Genomic DNA, 7,258 nt, shown 5'->3' on the forward strand with positions numbered 1-7,258 from the left:
TCTCGGAATTGGACGAAATCAACGCCCAGGGGCCTATTTTTCCACGAAGCTTCCAGAAGTCCGAAGACGAAACGAAGTGGGGCCACAGGGAGCCCAAACCCTAGGCGGCGCGGCCCCCTTGGCCGCGCCGCCGTCATTCATCTGGGGCCCTGTGCCCCTCTTGACTTGCCCTTCCGCCTACTTAAAGCCTCCGTGATGAAACCCCCGATGCGAGAGCCACGATACGGAAAACCTTCCGGAGACGCCGCCAACGCCGATCCCATCTTGGGGGATCCAGGAGATCGCCTCCGGCACCCTGCCGGAGAGGGGAATCATCTCCCGGAGGACTCTACGCCGCCATGGTCGCCTCCGGTGTGATGTGTGAGTAGTCTACCCCTGGACTATGGGTCCATAGCAGTAGCTAGATGGTTGTCTTCTCCCCATTGTGCTATCATTGTCGGATCTTGTGAGCTGCCTAACATGATCAAGATCATCTATCTGTAATTCTATATGTTGCGTTTGTTGGGATCTGATGAATAGAGAATACTTGTTATGTTGATTATCAAAGTTATATCTACGTGTTGTTTATGATCTTGCATGCTTTCCGTTACTAGTAGATGCTCTGGCCAAGTAGATGCTTGTAACTCCAAGAGGGAGTACTTATGCTCGATAGTGGGTTCATGCCTGCATTGACACAGGACATGTGATGAAAGTTCTAAGGTTGTGTTGTGCTGTTGCCACTAGGGATAAAACATTGATGCTATGTCTAAGGATGTAGTTGTTGATTACATTACGCACCATACTTAATGCAATTGTCTGTTGCTTTGCAACTTAATACTGGAGGGGGTTCGGATGATAACCTGAAGGTGGACTTTTTAGGCATAGATGCAGTTGGATGGCGGTCTATGTACTTTGTCGTAATGCCCAATTAAATCTCACTATACTCATCATGATATGTATGTGCATGGTCATGCCCTCTTTATTTGTCAATTGCCCAACTGTAATTTGTTCACCCAACATGCTGTTTGTCTTATGGGAGAGACACCTCTAGTGAACTGTGGACCCCGGTCCAATTCTCTTTACTGAAATACAATCTACTGCAATACTTGTTCTACTGTTTTCTGCAAACAATCATCTTCCACACAATACGGTTAATCCTTTGTTACAGCAAGCCGGTGAGATTGACAACCTCACTGTTTCGTTGGGGCAAAGTACTTTGGTTGTGTTGTGCAGGTTCCACGTTGGCGCCGGAATCCCTGGTGTTGCGCCGCACTACATCCCGCCGCCATCAACCTTCAACGTGCTTCTTGGCTCCTCCTGGTTCGATAAACCTTGGTTTCTTTCTGAGGGAAAACTTGCTGCTGTGCGCATCATACCTTCCTCTTGGGGTTCCCAACGAACGTGTGAGTTACACGCCATCACGGAGTTGTCAATTCAGCTGCACCTGGAAACAGACTTGCTCGCAATAGTTTATCAGTAGTAACAGTTTTATAGCAGTAGCAGCAGTGAAATAACAGCAGCAGAGTAACAGAGACAGCAGTAGTGATTATAGTAAACAGTAGGATTAAAATACTGTAGGCACGGGGACGGATAACGGGCGTTGCATGGATGAGAGAAACTCATGTAACAATCATAGCAGGGCATTTGCAGATAATAATAAAACGGTGTCCAAGTACAAAGCAATCAATAGGCATGTGTTCCAATTATAGTCGTACGTGCTCGCAATGAGAAACTTGCACAACATCTTTTGTCCTACCAGCCGGTGGCAGCCGGGCCTCAAGGGAATCTACTGGATATTAAGGTACTCCTTTTAATAGAGTACCAGAGCAAAGCATTAACACTCCGTGAACACATGTGATCCTCACATCACTACCATCCCCTCCGGTTGTCCCGATTTCTGTCACTTCGGGGCCATTGGTTCCGGACAGCGACATGTGTATACAACTTGCAGGTAAGACCATAAACAATGAATATCATGATGAAATAATAACATGTTCAGATCTGAGATCATGGCACTCGGGCCCTAGTGACAAGCATTAAGCATAACAAGTTGCAACAATATCATCAAAGTACCAATTACGGACACTAGGCACTATGCCCTAACAATCTTATGCTATTACATGACCAATCTCATCCAATCCCTACCATCCCCTTCAGCCTACAGTGGGGGAATTACTCACACATGGATGGGGGAAACATTGCTGGTTGATGAAGAGGCGTCGGTGGTGATGATGGCGATGATCTCCTCCAATTCCCCGTCCCGGCAGAGTGCCAGAACGGAGACTTCTGGCTCCCGAGACGGAGTTTCGCGATGTGGCGGCGTTCTGGAGGGTTTCTGGCGACTTCGACTTCTCCCCGTGCGTTTTTAGGTCGAAGGCAATAAGTAGTCCGAAGGAGGGCGTCGGGGGCTGACCGAGGCCGCCACACACTAGGGCCGCGCGTGCCCCTCCTGGGCCGCGCCGGCCTAGTGTGTGGGGCCCTCGGGCCCCCACCTGGCTTGCCCTTCTGGCTCCGCCAATATTCTGGGAAAATAGGACCTTCTGCATAAATTCCGAGGATTTTCCTGAAAGTTGGATTTCTGCACAAAAACGAGACACCAGAGCAATTCTGCTGAAAACAGCGTTAGTCCGTGTTAGTTGCATCCAAAATACACAAATTAGAGGCAAAACAATAGCAAAAGTGTTCGGGAAAGTAGATACGTTTTGGACGTATCAACTCCCCCAAGCTTAGCTTATTGCTTGTCCTCAATCAATTCAGTTAACAACTGAGCGATAAAAGAACTTTCACGAACACATTTGTTCATATGATGTATATATTCTCATGCTATGGCTAACACTTAGGCAGTTCATAATGAGATGCATACAAATAAGATCATCTAACAGCTATGTCAATCATGGAGAGGTACCAACAATTAATAATAAGCATCATGAATCATGTCTATAAGCAGGATTGCAATGTTCATAAAAGAGTATGATAAAGTGGTATCTCGCTTGCCCATATTTGATCGGCAAAACATAAATGCCCAGGCACCTCTGAAGTTCATAGAAAGACTAGAAGTAGTGATTGTCAAAGATAAAAGCATCAAAGTTATACCACAATCAATCATATTTTGAGACAAGCATATTATACTAAGAATGACAGTTGTGCTCTCAAGATAATGCTCAAAGAAAGAATGGAGACACAACACAAAAGTAAAAGATTGACCCTTCGCAGAGGGAAGCAGGGATTAACATGCGCTAGAGCTTTTCATTTTTTAAAAACATGAGTAAAATTATTTTGAGAGGTGTTTGTTGTTGTCAACGAATGGTAATGGGTACACCAACTACCTCGCCAACCGGACTTCCAAGAGCGGCTCCCATGAATTATTTTTATGTTTACGTGGCACTCCTTCCAACCTTTCTTTCACAAACCATGGCTAACCGAATCCTCGGGTGCCTGCCAACAATCTCATACCATGAAGGAGTGCCTTTTTATTTTAGTTTTATTATGATGACACTCCCCCCAACCTTTGCTTACACAAGCCATGGCTAACCGAATCCTTCGGGTGCCATCCAACAATCACATACCATGGAGGAGTGTCTATTTAGGTTAATTAATTCAGGACTGGGAATCCCAATGCCAGCTCTTTTTGCAAAATTATTGGATAAGCGGATGTGCCACTAGTCCATAATGAAAGTCCATCAAGAGTAAATGACAAGGTTGAAAGTTAAACACCACATACTTCCTCATGAGCTATGAAATATTAACACAAATTGAGAAGCATTTTGAAGGTTTTAAAGGTAGCGCATGAGAATTTACTTAGAATGGTTTGAAATGCCATGCATAGGTATTTATGGTGGACACTTTGGAACAACTTGGTTTTAAGGTGTTTGGAAGCACGAGCAGCGTTCCCGCTCAGTACAAGTGAAGGCTAGCAAAAGACTAGGGAGCAACAAATCAAGAGAGCAGTAACTGTCATAATCATGCTTGCGGCAAAATAAATTAACGGAGGCATAAAAGTGATACAAGAACTCTGAAGCAATATAAATCATCGAGGCTTAATTGACTTTTGTTCAGTCATATGCATGCGTGAGCATGTGCCAAGTCGATATAAATGAATTATTCAGAGGAGGATACCACAATACCATACCTACTTATGAATAAAACAATGCAAGCAAACATCCATGACATGCTACTCATATTAATAAATTGGAGCTAAACATGAGAGATCATGAACTACTAGACTTTCTTTAATGACATATACCTCACATGAACCAACTAAGCATGCTCACATGGATGAGTATATGTACAAAAATGAGAACAAATAGAGTTCATACCAGCCTCTCACCACAATCCAATTGTCGTAGATCATCATTATTGCCTTTCACTTGTGTAGCTTGGATAATATGAAATGAAAACCACGCTCCAGCCACCGAAGACCATTGAACTCAAGATGAACTTTACAAACCAAAGAAGAACAGCAAATATTTTTGGAGTTTTCGAATTGGAAACAAGAACAAAAGGAAACAAGCAAACAAAGCAAAATCTTTTTGGATTTTCTTATAGCAAACCAACGATAGCAAATAAAGCGAAATAAATGCAAGAAACCAAAGTAAACAAATGATGAAGAGAAACAACAGAAATATTTTTGGTCTTTTTGTGTTTTAGGAAAGAAACAAAGCGAAACAAGAAAATGGCAAACTAGAAGAGTCACATAAACACAAAGCAGCAGAAATTCGTCAAACTTGACAGCAGTAGAGTACTTGATTTTTAAGAAATTTTTCCACTGCTCAAATCGAAAAGTGTTCAACTAATGAAAGTTAGATAATAACCTGGGGAACATGCACAAAAATTGGCTTCGCAAAATACTGTTCTGGCTATTTTTGAGAATTTTTTCGGTAACAGTCGAGAATCTGTTTTCAGGCAGCACTTCCCCAAATATCATCTCCCTCTCATTAGAAAACCACTCAAACAAACTAAACAAGTATATACAAGTATCCAGAAATCATAATATGCAAAGAATGAGTGATGCCGGTATACCACCCCCCAAGCTTAGGCTTTTGGCCTAAGTGGAGTTCAATCCCATCGTGGCCATGAAGTAGCATCTCCGTATTACGACGAAGATGGATCATATTCCGGGTATGTGCTAGAAGAAGCACCCGGATACGTGACGGTGTAGTCGTAGGAGGGCTCGGCGTCCTCGGAGTCATGCTGCTGGTGGAAGTCTTGTATCTTCATCTTTTCCTCCACCTCCTCCTTAGTGCGCGACCATGGTTCCCTGTCAATACTGAACAAATCTGGCTGGGGCAAAGGAATTTCCTTCTCATCCCCGTCAGCAAGCAACATTCTATAGACCAAATTATCTGGGAGTGGAATCAGCGGTAACAAAATGATGGCTCTTTATAGCAGCAATATCAAGCCTCCTAGGAGTTAATGGCACATCATTAGGGTCAAGAGGAAGTCTTAAATGCGCGATGCAATGGTTCCTCCAAAAATAGGCCCCCTGTTAGACAGGTGGCGAGTAATGAGAGAATCTAGATGATAAGGTGTCCTTCCAGTAAGTGCAGCAATTAAGAAAGCAAGATGGTAGCTAGAAATATTGCTAGTGTTCTCCCTACCAAGAATGCTAGTAGCAATGTAATAGGCGAAATACTTAATGGCGGGTAGTTGGATGTTTCTTATCTTGCCACGCTGAATGGTGCGACAATCATCATTAGCTATCCCTCGATAAAGCTCCAGCAAGACCCGGGGGTTGTCCTCAATCCTCCTTGATGTACCTACAGGGGCAATATCCAATGCAACACAAAATTCTTCCAATTCCATAGTAATATTATCCCAAATCTTATCCCAGATCTGGCATTCACACTTGTAATCCCAATGGCATGACATGTCTGAAACCCTCCCTATGGCTTCGCCAAGTTGCGCTGGATCACATCCATTGCTTCTCTGCCTCATGGATCCTACTTTAAGTATCGAAATTTCTGATATTCCAATAAAACAAATACTTGAAAACAGTGTGAGCTTAAGGAATAGTATTACATAAAATCTGGAGGACATTTTCTATTCCAGTCCCGCTGAGAGTTTTCAACATGATTTGGCTTTGTCGCTTTGGACTACTCCTATTGTTGTTGGATTAGAAATTATTGTACTCCTACATCTAAACACACATGGAGCGGGAGACAATATTACCCGAAGTTGACGCGTTCTTGGTGTAGATCTCTGATCCATTGGGCGTGCTTTTCCGTCGCGCGCGTGCGCAGGCCCGTGGATTCGCCGGGGGTGCTAGCTCGAGCGTCGTGGACGTGTATGCACTGCAGTGCCGTGGGTTCGCCGGGCGCGTAGCCGATTGATTTTCGCATTGGATCTTCGCCGAGTATGTATGCACTATGACGCGCGCCCATATATGCTTATGTGTATTTGCAGATGCATCTTCTTGCCGTGGAAATCTACCAGGCGATGGGTTTGTTCGTCCGCTTGTATATGGCAACCTGCCATTATTGAGTGTCCAACTTATATACGATCTCTGATCAATCTGGCATGTTTCCATCCGTTACGTGATATGGATGCGGTGAATCTGTTATGTCCGGTAGGTAAACCAAAAGGATATGCCATATCTTATTGAGTGACCTGCTAGACTATGCGTGTTGTTAATTCCGGTGCCCTCTATATCACGTGTGTTTCATCTCATAATATTTTTAAATCTGAGCCGTTCTTTTTTATGTTGCTTGTATCAGCTCAATCTAAACCATTGCTTGTCTTGTACTTTAATTATATAATAGATAGGATTACCATAAATCTTGAATGCAACTGTCGGCCCATATTTCTTGTTGTGGAACTTGAAGCTCTCGACGAAGATTTTGGTGAGCATGTAGTATTGCTCCCTTTCATCTCCCACGTAGGCGGCTAAGCCCGCCCTGTTGACGAGGGTGAAGAAATCATCCAATAACCCTGCATTTCTCAGAAAATCATAACATGGGAAAGATGAAGCATTAGGAGCCCCATTGTCTTCTTCGGGCGCGAAGCTTGGCGCGATGACATCCTCATTGTAGGATCGCCTGAGTCGGGTGGCGGTCCTAGAGGGCCTTCCGGTGCTGGTTGTCTCTCTCTGAAACACTTCTCCAAAGTTGAAGTTATCCATCCTCCTTTTCTGAAATTTTTCAACAAACAATATAAAATTTGATTTGGTGACATATAATCAAGGGGAACTACTATAGGAACTTTCTAGAGTACTAATCATGCATCAAAACTAGTTTATACATCTTGGAACAAGCATGCAAGCTCACTAAACATGTTACCTACA

The sequence above is a fragment of the Lolium perenne genome, chromosome 2 (genome assembly GCF_019359855.2).
Source record: "Lolium perenne isolate Kyuss_39 chromosome 2, Kyuss_2.0, whole genome shotgun sequence".
NCBI classification, from domain to species: domain Eukaryota; kingdom Viridiplantae; phylum Streptophyta; class Magnoliopsida; order Poales; family Poaceae; genus Lolium; species Lolium perenne.